This window comes from Schistocerca piceifrons, chromosome X (genome assembly GCF_021461385.2).
Source record: "Schistocerca piceifrons isolate TAMUIC-IGC-003096 chromosome X, iqSchPice1.1, whole genome shotgun sequence".
Classification (NCBI taxonomy): domain Eukaryota; kingdom Metazoa; phylum Arthropoda; class Insecta; order Orthoptera; family Acrididae; genus Schistocerca; species Schistocerca piceifrons.
Window position 1 is genome coordinate 834,707,326 of NC_060149.1, and position 14,109 is coordinate 834,721,434.

Consider the following 14,109-nt stretch of genomic DNA (forward strand, 5'->3'; position numbering starts at 1 on the left):
ATGTGGTGGCACTGTAGGAGGGTGAAAGAGACAGGAGAATGATGCCAGTAAATAAAGCAACAACTATGGAAATGTAGATGAGAAAAGGTCATTAAATGTGTTCTACTCATTCTAATCTCAATCTGGTACTTGCTTCTTTCTGTTATAAAAAAATTCAGCATACTTCTTTGACAGGCTTATGAATGAAAGGAGTGGTTAATGACAAACTATGTACTTTCATCTAGGATGAATTTTCTGATAAACTATTACTTTTTGCATAAATACTTAAAATCTGTTTAACTTTTATTGTTTATTCACAATGAAGTAATGCACACATTAGCACTTTGTTGTCATCCACAAGAGTGCACTATGAAAGATCAATACTGTGAACTTCAGATAGAGCCAAAGTGCCTGTTTAAACCCTGCCGCATATGCTCGTTCTCAGTTATGATGTTACTGCTTGGATACATTTGCCTTAACTTATTGATTTCAGTGTATGTCATGGTTATTGGCATACATGTCACAGTCTAATAAAGTTGTACAATGTTCGTGGTTGTGTTGTGTATCCAAGTGACAACACAAGTGGTGACAAGGATGTGATTGTTCTCTACATGGTTTTCTGTCTCTGGTCAGTCCTTTGTTGCACCTACATTGTCTGATGGTGCTACTGATGAGTTTTTATGCTGGCTGGTTGATCAGCAAGGGGTTCTTACTGCTGCATTGCAGCATCTCAGTGAACAGCAGGAGATGTTCGCCACAGCACAACACAATCAAACCCAGGTATTGCACATGCCTGCCTTTGTTTTGGCCAGTTCGGGTCCGCCTTCAATCTACATTGCCTGCTGTGTTACCCCTTGAACCTCCTATTATGCCTGTAGCTATCCCGCTCATTTATCTCCCACTGTTTCTGGCTTACGATGAGTCTGTTGTAGAATGTGAAGCCTACAAAAAATGGTTGTGGCAGAATTTTCATGCGTTTTGACTGACTATTACCATATGCTGTGCTTTCTTTTTGTCTTGGTTATTGCCTTGTATGTATCAGCTACCTTACCAACTGGCCCCCTGCAGAATTCGTCTTTACTCTCTTTTCATAAGATGTGTGACCTTCTTCCAAAATACTACTGTAAATGGATGCACATAATTGCTGCTCAAGTTGAGTTCTATCAGTGTCGCAAGAAACTGGAACATTCCTACAAGACTTGGGTAATTGAGCTTCATAGTTTAAGTCGTCGTCATCAATTTGTCACTGATGTCTGGTTGAGACCCGATTGTGGGGTTTCTGAGCAGGCCCTTCCCTCTCTGACGTTCTGACTATTGCACAATCGTTTGAGGTTTCGAGAGCTGAGGCTACTCAAAGTGAATTGTGGTGTGAGGTTTCAGAAGTTTCACCCACTTCACCCCATGGTTCGTCAGATGGTTCACACTGGGAGAATATGGTGGCAGCAGTCCGCATGCAGGCAAAACAACATGGCAGCTGGTCCACCTCGCTGCGGCAGCCACGGCCAGAGCAGCAGCAGCAGCAGCATCATAACAGTGCAACGAACAACAACGCAAGCATTCCATGCTTCCCTCTTGTCCAAGGTGTTTTGTCACTCATGAGAGGCTGGACTGTCCTAAGGGGCGAGTCGTTTGTCACCAGTGCAACAGAATAGGCCACATTGCTCTTGTTTGCAATGCAAAATTCCAACAGTGTTTTGCAGATGCTGACATGGATGTAAACTGCATATCAGCAATCTCTGTTGCACCCAATAAGCTTATTATTAATGTCAAGGTTTATCAGAAGGTTTTGCACATGCAAATCGATACTGGTGCTGCTGTGTCATTATTCAACTTGCAAATTCAAATGGACTTGATTTCTCACCGTTTAGTGCCAGTGCCTGTATATTAGTCACCAACAATAAACAAAACATTCCAATACTAGGTAGTTTCTCAACCCCAGTCACATACAAATGTGTGGTTAATCTACTGACCTTTCTGGTGGTGGACAATGCACACACTTAAAACTTGTTTGGTTTGAACACCTTTACTCTTTTCAGGTTTACCGTTACCAATCAAGTTAATCTCATCCCTGATCAAGCGCCTTACACACAATTCGACTCTTTACGCTCTGAGTTTTCCGCCCCGTTTTCTGTAGGCTTGGGTTGTGTCAATAATTTCAAATGCCAAATCACCATGAAACCTTCAGGCAGACCCCATTTCTTTCAGGCTCGCCTGGTACGGGTGGCGCTTTGTGACCAAGTCAAGGCAGAGCTCAACTGCCTCATGGCCTCCAAAGTCGCCTTTACCGACTGCTTCCAGTGAATGGGCTACCCCTTAGTCATTGTCAAGAAGCTACCAGGATGGTTACGCCTTTGTAGCTATTTCAAAGTTTCTGTCAATGCTCAATCATTGACACGTACCCTTGAAGTACCCTGATGAACTTTTTGCTAAGCTAACTGGTGGTCAGTATTTTTCCAAGATCGACCTCTCTGATGCACATTTTCAGCTTCCCATTAATGCTGACTCAATGGCACTTTGTCATTAACACACTTTTTGCAGTTATCATTTGGTGTGGCCAGTGCCCTGGTGATTTTTCAATGGTTTCTTGATCAGTTCACAAGGTCTGTGCCAACTGTTTTGATGATATTGTGGTCTCTGGCTCTTCCACTACCGAAAATCTCAAGAACTTACATATGCTTTTTTCTGTGTTACAGGCTGTCAGGTTAAAATGCAATTTGGGAAAGTGCCGATTTTTTCAGCTTTCTATTGTTTATCTTGAGTTTGAGGTCTCTAGAGATGGTATCAAACCAGCTTCATCAGAACATCTCTGCCATTGTGGCTCTTCTGTGTCTTACAGCTTTCAAGGAACTCCACGTTTCCCCCTCCCCTCCCTCCCCCCCCCCCCCTGCCCTCCTCGCCCAGGTAAGATTGCTTATTATCATCAGTTTTTGCCGGAGGCGGCGTTGGTAGCACAACTGTACCATGCCTTGCTGTATAAGGGGACATCTTTCCACTGGTCGCAGGCATGTGAAACAGTGTTTTCTAAACTTAAGTTTATGTTAAAATCTGATGGCTACGAGCAGCTTACTGCATATGCATCAAAGATGCTTAATTCGGCTCAGCCTAGATATTCACAAATACAGAAAGAAGGCCTCAACATCGTTTATGCATCAAAGTGGTTCCATGCTTTCCTGTATGGTGTAAAATTCCATCTCGCCATGAATCCCAAGCCATTAGTTTCATTGTTTAACCCATCAGCATCATTGCCACACAAAGCACCACATCACCTTCAATGTTGGGCGCTGTTCCTCTCTTGCTATGAGACTCACTTCTGCCCCACAGCTACACATGCAAATGCTGATGTGCCTCCCATTTTTAGGCCAGTCCAGACCCAGCTTTTGATTGGGAGGAGTTACTCTGTTTCCACTTTATTGAATGTGCTCAACAAACTGTCACTAGTTTTACAAATACAGGCAACCCACGTCATGTAGGCTAGTACTACAATCTGACTTTACAGAGAGTGATACACTGCATACAACATGGGTGGCCTGAGGTGCCTATTGCGGGCATCTGACCCCTCAGTAACTACTGTGTGTTTCAGCATCTTCCTCTGTCATTGATGGTGTTCTCCTCCTTGATACGGTCTATTCAGCTCCTCCCGTAGTGGTTGCCTCGACTCTCCATTCAGAGATCCTCCAACTGCTGTGCACTGATCATTGGGAAGTGTCATGCACCAAGATGTTAGCCCACCATCATGGTTTTCGGTCTGGTTTGGATGGTGACATCACTCATTTGGTTATGGCATGTTCTCACCGGTGGACAAACCCGGTGCAGCTTCTTCAATACCGCTACCAGTACCGATGCAATTGGCGTCTGTACCAGAGCTGTCTGTCTCCTCCACCTCATTCGCCAATGAGGGGAGGGGGGGGGGGGGGCACCACCACCACCACCACCACCACCACCACCACCACCACCACCACCACCACCACCACCACCACCGGGCCCTGGACCTGATGTGGACATGGAGCTTGTGCTGGCATCACCCGTCCTACCATATGAGTTGACACAAGATGGCGGACTGCGATGCTGCCTGCACCCCAAGTACTTCTGACCATCACCCCAGTATCAGCACGCCATCTCAGTCAAGACCCTCACGGAGGAAGACGCTGTGGACATCTTGCAAATCTGAGCTGTTCCCCAAGGGAAGAGGAATTAAGTAATGTCCACACACTTGAAAGCGGTGTGCATTAGCAGTATGTTGTCATCTGTGAAGGTGCACCACGAAAGAGCAATACTGTGAACTTCCGACAGACCATCATGGGCAAGTGCCTATTTAAACCCTGCTGCACTCAGTTATGTCGTTACTGCTTGCACACATTTTGGTTATCTTACTGTGTTTACAGTGTGTTATGGTGATTGGGATACATGCACCAGTCTAATCAAGTTGTTCTAACATTCTAGGTTGTGTTGTGTGTCTGAGTTACCCCAAAATTGAATGGAATTAAGTGTAGGTTTACATTATAAGGATTCTGCCATGTGCCTGCCATTCACCTAAAGGGATCAGCAACCCTTCAGATGCTGAAGCATCACAAGTTTGCACATGTACAAAGCATTGCTTCCCTGGACTGTCTCAATCACAACAAAAATAACAGCCGGTAGAACAAGCACCACCAGAAGTCCTCCAAGCCAGAGACCTATTTCCTCTGCCGCGTCATTTACAGAACTGGATTGCCACAAATTCCTCTACATCTACATCTACATCCATACTCCGCAAGCCACCTGACGGCGTGTGGCGGAGGGTACCTTGAGTACCTCTATCGGTTCTCCCTTCTATTCCAGTCTCGTATTGTTCGTGGAAAGAAGGATTGTCGGTATGCCTCTGTGTGGGCTCTAATCTCTCTGATTTTATCCTCATGGTCTCTTCACGAGATATACGTAGGAGGGAGCAATATATTGCTTGACTCCTCGGTGAAGGCATGTTCTCGAAACTTCAACAAAAGCCCGTACCGAGCTACTGAGCGTCTCTCCTGCAGAGTCTTCCACTGGAGTTTATCTATCATCTCCATAATGCTTTCGCGATTACTAAATGATACTGTAACAATTCGCGCTTCTCTCCGTTGGATCTTATCTATCTCTTCTATCAACCCTATCTGGTACGGATCCCACACTGCTGAGCAGTATTCAAGCAGTGGGCGAACACGCGTACTGTAATCTACTTCCTTTGTTTTCATATTGCATTTCCTTAGGATTCTTCCAATGAATCTCAGTTGGCATCTGCTTTACCAACGATCAACTTTATATGATCATACCATTTTAAATCACTCCTAATGCGCACTCCCAGATAATTTATGGAATTGACTGCTTCCAGTTGCTGACCCGCTATATTGTAGCTAAACGATAAGAGATCTATATTTCTATGTATTCGCAGCACATTACACTTCTCTACATTGAGATTCAATTGCCATTCCCTGCACCATGCGTCAATTTGCTGCACATCCTCCTGCATTTCAGTACAATTTTCCATTGTTACAACCTCTCGATATACCACAGCATCATCCGCAAAAAGCCTCAGTGAACTTCCGATGTCATCCACAAGGTCATTTATGTATATTGTGAATAGCAACGGTCCTACGACACTCCCCTGCGGCACACCTGAAATCACTCTTACTTCGGGAGACTTCTCTCCATTGAGAATGGCATGCTGCATTCTGTTATCTAGGAACTCTTCAATCCAATCACACAATTGGTCTGATAGTCCATATGCTCTTCCTTTGTTCATTCAACGACTGTGGGGAACTGTATCGAACGCCTTGTGGAAGTCAAGTAACACAGCATCTACCTGTGAACCCTTGTCTATGGCCCTCTGAGTCTCGTGGACGAATAGTGCGTGCTGGGTTTCACACGACAGTCTTTTTTGAAACCCATGCTGATTCCTACAGAGTAGATTTTTAGTCTCCAGAAAAGTGATTATACTCTAACATAATATGTGTTCCTGACTATAAAGGACAGCACAAACCAACACGTTGGCAGTTTGCTCCACCATACATCTGAGCGAATTCATGTGCCAGCTCTTAGCAGCCCATCAGTCAGAGCCTGGTCAAATTGCACCGCAGTGAGACCTACAGCTTTCTAGCAATAGCCTGAGATGTGTGTGTCAGCCAACTATGTCAAATGATTAACTTCCGTCATTAGAGATTATCAGTGGTATAGCCTTTACATCCCACTACATTTTTTTAGTTTGTGTTCCAAGCATATGCCTGTTAGTGCCTGAGAAGTTTTATTATTTTGTTACTGAGAAGAGTTTTCCTTTGTTATTAAATATCTCTACTCTGGTCATAGTGAACCCTTGTTCTTTTTTACCCGTATCTTATTATTTCTTATCAAGCATCTCCCCATGGGAGATATAGCAGACTCCTACTTGACATATGACACAGCCATTCCTGGTTGGAGATTTCGAAAATAATTCCATTTCAATGCCAGATTAAGTCAAAACAATACCCCATGTCGATCACCTTCCTATTATTGGACTGTATCCCATACTAAATTTAAACAAGACCTGCTTTGAGACTTATGTGCTCCACTTCTGTAAGTCCTTCAATAATATTTTTAATATTTAACAGCATGGTCTTTTCTGATTGAAAATGGTCCTACAACAAAATTGTCACCCCCCCCCCCCCAAAAAAAAAAAACACCACTGTTTCCTGTAGTGCCATGTTGGACAAAGCAAGTGTCTTGGAACAACACTATGTAATTCACAGCTAGCTGTTATAAAATTTAAAACATATTAAAAATGTTTCTGTGGCAGTATGCACGAATAATTGACTGGCTACAGCAAAATGCTATCTTCTGCAAGAAACTATTGCACAGAATAAAAGGACTTCTGCAAAAGATCTTTCAAATTAAATTTGAAAATTTTTGTTTTAACACTGTGGTCTGCTGCAAGTTTATTGGAAATAGAACCTCTAGAATAGTGCACATCTATCTGTATGGTGGTTAAAAAGCGTTATTAATTGGTTATTGGAGTTAAAGAAGATTATTGGAACAATTACATGGAGTCCACACATCTCCAGCTGAGGGATGTGGATCGGTGTCCCTGATGGGCAGGGAGCCATTGCTTCCTAAGTTGGTATGGAGAAAGCAGCAGGAGGAGAAGAGCCCCCAACCATATGAAAGGGTCGATTCGAGCATCCCTGAGAGCTCGTAGTAGGATGCATAATGGAGGAGAGTACCACCAGCAGAGAGGGTAGGGACGTCATAGCCGTAGGCAGCAACATCATAGCTATAGCATACGACATTGTCATGTGTGTAAATCTCTCTGCAGATGCTCATACTACCTCTTGGCCTCGTAGTATGTCAATCTGTCTGGAGTCTTATATTCCTGTATTTTTTCCCCCTCCTCTCTCAGGAAGAGCAGGGAGAATTGTGTTCTCCACAGCTGACACAGATGGGGGAGGAGCAATGGCTATTCACAGTCCCAACAGACTGGACTGGGATTGCAACATGAAGACCTGCCCAAATTTCATACATTTGAAGCACTGTATAAGTGAGGTCGGTGAGACATACACTTTCACATCACATCAGTATATCACCGCATTTACCCTTTCATGCAACTAATCACCCTCAAAGGCCAAGATGAAGGCCCAGGTAGCAACCCTATCGTCCTCTGGCCCCCTACGTACATGACAGACAAAGTGTACACCTTGTCGCTTTGGCATGTAGATCATCTGGTTGTAAGAGCAGGACTCTGTGGAAAATAATGGCCTTAACTAAATTTACACTGTTATGGGGAGTGACAGTCACTGGAATGTTACTCAACTCGTTACAAGGAAGCAACGCCCATGGCTGGGCAGGGAATGCTGTTTTAATCAATACTGACCCACTCTTCATTATGGAGATGGCTGCAACTTACCCAAACTTGTCCTCTATAGTCTCTACAAAGAAGAAAGGCTTTAGGATGAAAAAAAGAATCCCCAGCTCTCCCTGTACAAACCGGGTATTGAGGAGAATATTTCTCTGCTTATTGTTAGCTCTACGTTCCTCCCATGGCATAGTCAGGGAAGGAAACATTTTGGGGTCATATATCTCTGTGTTGAACAAAATTCTTTCATTCAGAAGAGATAGCTGGGGCCGCATGACTACCAGTGGGAGAAACCTTCATCTGTTTCATACGTGAGTCATCCACAATGGTGACACCTGCCCCGAATGAGGGTTCTCCCCATGGGCACCACCCAGCCTCAGAAGCAGCTAATTAGCCAGTAATTCATTGCTCAGATTCCCTGTGCCCCAGCCACAATGGACACATACTCCTTGGCATACATACGGAGGTATTACTTCAGGCACCAGCAATGTGATCCCTGTGTGGTCAGGGAGCTACCATTGTGCAGGTACTTGACGCCCCCCACACAACGGGATGGCTACCTTGCTGGGTTTTGGGCATAATGCCTTATTAGAAAGGAGGGGTGTCAAGGTGGAAAGGAACAAAAGTGAAACAGACACCACACTGGGCAACCTCCGCTGCATGATCCGTACTTCTGAAAATTTTGGAAAAGTGGTGGCAGGTCAAACCCAACAACTGGGACCACATATTTATTAACAGAAAGGTGCAGAGTGCACTGGAAGTGAAATGAAAAAACTAAGGTTCTAAATCATATACCAGATTCAAGCAGGAACTGCACCAGAAAGACCATCCAACGGAAAGGCACGGGAGGGGGAGTATAGGCTAATTATGGGCTTGCAGCACAGAAAGGGAAGTAGTGCTGCAAAGGCTGGGGCCCTATGGTAGCCAAGTACATACTCACAAAAGAGTTGTGAGCCCCCCCTACCCCCAAATGGGGAGTGTTACTAAACTGCAAATACTTTTTCCTGACAAATACTCACAGAACACTGTTCTACTTGAATAAGTTTGTACTGTCAACTACAAATTCCATGTATGTATGAAGGCAGAGGAAGGACTCTTAAATGCTTTAACAATTGTCCATATGAAGTTCACAAATTGACACCACAGATCTTTGACAGTTTTCTGGTTATGTATGCACAGTTTCCCAAAAATATTGTAGATAATAAAATGGAAGCAAGCAAAGTAAAAAAAAAGATTTGTCACTACAAAGTCAAGGTTATTGCTAATTGTATTACTAAGGGAATATCCCAAAACCCGGTACCAGTTGCAGGTTACCTAACAGCCACCAGAGGCAACAAAAAATTTCATTTTCAAAGGTTTGCCTAGTTACTGATTGAATTTAAAAACTTAAAATGCTGTCATAATCTGCTGATTAAGAGGCATAATCATACGTTAATTTTTTAAAATAATAAGACAAGTATTACAGTTAGAAATGTGTTTGCCTTGAGGCAGTGTAATTGACAGTATGCGAAAATTGCCTTTATTCAATCAGTATTTGAGAATGAGAGCACTTAGTGACTTCTAACAAACTTTAAACATAATGAAAAACATTTTCTTATCTTTTTCTCTCTCAGATGCTTAATGTTAAATGCTTGACACAAACTCACACATACAGTAATCCGATGTTTGAAGCTATTTTATACATGGGAGTCCAACTCTTTTAAAGAACTGGGGATTCACTGGTAGTAAAGAGAGCAGAAATAAGTTTTGGCAAATGGATCTTGAACCTGGTACATCCAAGAAAGTTTTTCCTCTTCCTACACTCCTAAGAATTAAATTTTTGACTTTACTGAGCTGTCCACAGATTAAAAGGTTGCTTTTTACTGGGCCTGGGGGGGGGGGGGGGGGGTGCTGATCTTCTGGCTCTTTGTCAACATTCTTTCACAAAAAACAAACTTATTCACAGTATCTCAGAAAGAGAGGGCAAGTGATATTGTTGATGGGGGCCTATCAGTTGGATGAGCAGTGCATTAAGCTCAGCAGCTATTTTAGTGCTAGTCAAAAGGAGTTGGCCTCACCTACACATAATCACAGAATCTGTAAATGAGGATTACTAGCCTTTAAATTCAAATATTATGGAGGGAAGAAAGATAATTTTTACAGGGTGTGTTGACAAGGCAATCATTAGCAATGGAGAACAAGCTCAGATGGGACAAAATTGGAGCAGTAAATAACCTGTGTTCTTTTCAAAGGAGCAATTCCAATCATTCACCTAAAGCAACTTAAGAAAACCACTGAAAATTGATATCTAAATGGAAGGAAACACATTTGAACATTGCTCTTCCCAAATCAAAGTCCAGCACATCAATTCCTGTACCACCTTGTTTGGTACATAATGAAAATAATAAGCAGAATGAAAGCTTTCATGACTGATGTGTGTGTGTGTAAGCCTATGAGGAAAGCAGCACTGGACTATATAGCCTGAAAGCTGCTAAATGAGTCACTATAGATTAGTATACTCTTGCTAGTGCAAGAATGAACATGCCTAAGGGCTATATTAATGGCCATCAATTCAGCAGTGAAGACACTGCAGCCATCTAGCAGAGTGTGGAGTTCAGTACACCATGCAGGTGTGTATGCAAAGTTTGCTCATCCATCCATTGTGGACCCGTCAGTGAATACCACTTCTGAACCCAGACACATCTCAAGGACAGCCAAGAATAGGCGGCACAAAATTGTGGGGTCAAGGGAATCTTTTGGACCAAATGATACTTCGAGACAAATTTAAGGTCATGGCACAAGCCATGGGGGTTGGTTGGTTGTATAAAGGGACCAAACTACAGGGTCATCAGTCCCTTTTTCCTGATGCAAGCAAGGCTCAAGGTACAAAAACAGCCAACACCACACCTGAAAAGAAAACGAATGGAACGAACAAAAAATGGGGAAAACATACACCACAAGGAAACGTGGAAGAAAGTATTAAAACGATAGAGCATATGGTTTGGTCTGGCTGATCACAATAATAAAAAAGGATGAGCCAGCCACTCTGCAACACATTAAAATGTCCACCCCAAAAAGACAAGGCAAGATGAACACATGTAGGCAAGAGACGACCACCAAGACAAATATATGCAAAGGAAGTGTGACATAGTTAAAATGGAGGGAGGGTGGCGACCTCAGAGAGAAGTCTAAATGCCCACCCTTAGATGGTATGATAAAAATCCCTCTCACGAATAAAACATAAAACTACATCTGCTGCAGAGGCATTGTCACCCAACACCGAAGATAAGAGTGCTGGGAATGTTATAAGTCTGCTGTGGAGCAGTTAAAAGTTGGCAGTCCAGCAAGATGTGGATGACAGTCATATGCGAGCCACAGTTACACCGACTGAGGTGGGTCCTCACGATGGAGGAGGTAGCCCTGTGTTAGCCATGTACGGCAAATGCAGATCCTGCAGAGAACCACACAGCCCCTGTGAGAGGCCCAAATGGAGGTCTTCCACACATTTGTAGTCTCCTTAAGGGCATGCAGTTTGTTGTGCGTACTGAGATTATGCCATTCCATCTCCCAAACCTGAAAAATCTTGCGGCATAATAACAATCGCAGGTCAGTTACAGGGATGCCGATCTCCAGAAGCAGTTTCCATGTAGCCTGTCAGCAAGTTCATTTCCTGGGATTCCGATATGGCCTGGGGTCCACACAAACACCACCGAACGACTGGACCGTTACAGGGTATAAATGGACTCCCGGATGGTCACTACCAAAGGATGGTGGGGGTAGCACTGGTTGATAGCTTGTAGGCTGCTCAAGGAGTCAGTACAGAGAAGAAACGACTCCCCAGGGCATGAGCGGATGCTCTCAAGAGCACGAGAAATGGCTGTCATCTCTGCAGTCAAAACACTGCAGCCATCTAGCAAGGAATGCTGTTCAATATGGCCTCCATGAACATACGCGAAGCCAAAGTGACCATCAATCATCAAGCTGTCAATATAAACCACTTCATAGTCCTGGTACATGTCAAGAATCGAGAGGAAGTGACAGCGGAGAGCTGCGGGGTTAACTGAGTCCTTAGTACCATGCGAAAGGTCCAAGCGGAGCTTCAGCCTAGGTGTACACCACGGAGGTGTACGTGAATGGACCTTGAGTATAGATGGTAAAGGCAAGGACTCCCCTTCAGACAGAAGAGATCGGACATGAACCGCAATCTTAAGCCCTGACCTGGGCCTCCAATGCGGGAGATGAACCGCAGTGGATGGGAAAAGGAGATGGTAATTCGGATGCTCAGGATAACTATGTATGTGTGCAACATAACTGGCAAGCAACTGTGCACGTTTAACCTTCAACGGAGGGACACTGGCTTCCACCAGGACACTGGTCACTGGACTCTTCCTAAAAGCTCCTGTTGCCAGTCGAATGCCACAGTAGTACACTGGGTCAAGTAAATGCAATGCTGAGGGCTCCATCAAACCATTACCCAGATTCCTATAGTCAAGGCGGGATTGAAAAAGGGTTCTGTAGAGCTGCAGCAGCGTAGAGTGACCTGCACCCCAGTTTGTGCTGTTCACGCAGCAGAGGGCATTGAGGTGCTGCCAGCACTTCCGTGTCAGCTGATGAAGATGAGGAAGCCACGCCAACTGGGTGTCGAAAACCAGTCCTAAGAATTGATATGTCTCCACTACAGTGAGTGAATCATCATTAAGGTAAAGTTCTGGTTCCACATGAATGGTACAACGCCGACAGAAGTGCATGACACATGACTTCGCAGCTGAAAACTGGAAGCCGTGGACTAGAGCCCTTGACTGCACCTTGTGAATGGCTCCCTGTAAGTGCCGCTCGGCAACCCTAGTACTGGAGGAGCAGTACGAAATGCAAAAGCTGTCTGCATACAGAGAAGATGAGACCGACGGCCCGACAGCTGCTGCTACACCGTTAATGGCCACTAAAATTAGAGATACACTCAATATAGAGCCTTGCGGGACCCATTCTCCTGGATATGGGGGGAACTATGGGAGGCACCAACTTGGACATGGAAAGTAATCAGCAATAGGAAATTTTGGATAAAAATCGGGAGCAGGCCCCAGAGACCCCACTCTCATAATGTGGCAGGGAAATCATTCCGCCAGGTCGTGTCATAAGCTTTTCGTAAACCAAAAAAGATGGCAACCAGGTGTTGGCATCTGGAAAAGGCTGTTCGGATGGCACACTCAAGGGAAACTAGATTATCAATGGTAGAGTGACCCCGGCGGAAACCATCCTGGCATAGAGCCAGTAGGCCAAGTGACTCCTGGACCCAACACAACCACCAACTTACCATACATTGTAACAGCTTACAAAGAACGTTGATGAGGCAAATGGGCCGATAGCTATCCATATCAAGTGTGTTTTTACCAGGTTTGAGCAATGGAATGATGGTGCTCATCGCAATGGAAAGATGCTATCGCACCAGATCCAATTGGAGATGATGAGTTGATGTCGCTTGTAGTCAGACCAGAGATGTTTGATCATCTGACTGTGGATCCAATCAGACCCAGGAGCAGTGTCGGGGAATATTCAAGGACACTGAGGAGCTCCCACTCTGTAAATGGAGTACTGTAGGGTTCACTGTGATGTTCAGTGGACGAGAGGGCTTTCCTTTCCATCCGCTGTTTGAGGGTGCAAAAAGCTGGGAAATAATTCTCTGATGCAGAGGCTCGAGCATAGTGTTCAGCAAAGTGCTCAGCAATTGCGTTTGCATCGGTAGATAACATGCTATTGATGTTGATGCCAGTAACACCTGTCGGGGTATGGTACCCACAAACACATCTGATCTTTGTCCAGACTTGGGAAGGTGACGTATGGCACCAAATGGTCGAGACGTACCTCTCCAACAGGCCTGTTTCTGTCTTTTTATAAGCTGGTGAACCCGGACATGGAGCAGTTTAAAAGCTATTAGGTGCTCTACGGAAAGGTGCTGCTTATGTCACTGTAGAGCTCGCCAATGCTCCTTAATTGCCTCAGTGATTTACGGCAACCACCAAGGTACTGCCTTTCGCCGGGGGCACCCTAAAGGGCAAGGGATTGTGTTTCTGCCGCAGAAACGATCATTCTAGTGACCTGCTCAACTACCACATTGATGGTACCATGTGGTGGAGATTCAATGGTGATAGCAGAGGTGAAAGCTTCCCAGTCTGCCTTGTTTAAAGCCCATCTTGGTAGATGCCTAGGGGAATGGAGCTGGAAGAGTGACAGGAAGATGGGAAAGTGGTCACTACCACACAAGTCATCGTGGGCTTTCCAGTGGACAGATGGGAGAAGTCCTGGGCTGCAGAGGGATA

At 44.6% G+C, this 14,109-nt stretch overlaps 1 protein-coding gene across 1 annotated transcript in view; it reads right to left on the reverse strand.

The window, feature by feature from the left end:
* Nucleotides 1-14,109, reverse strand: part of LOC124721934 (vesicle-fusing ATPase 1) — a 94,849-nt gene that overhangs the window by 65,842 nt on the left and 14,898 nt on the right. The window lies entirely within an intron of this gene.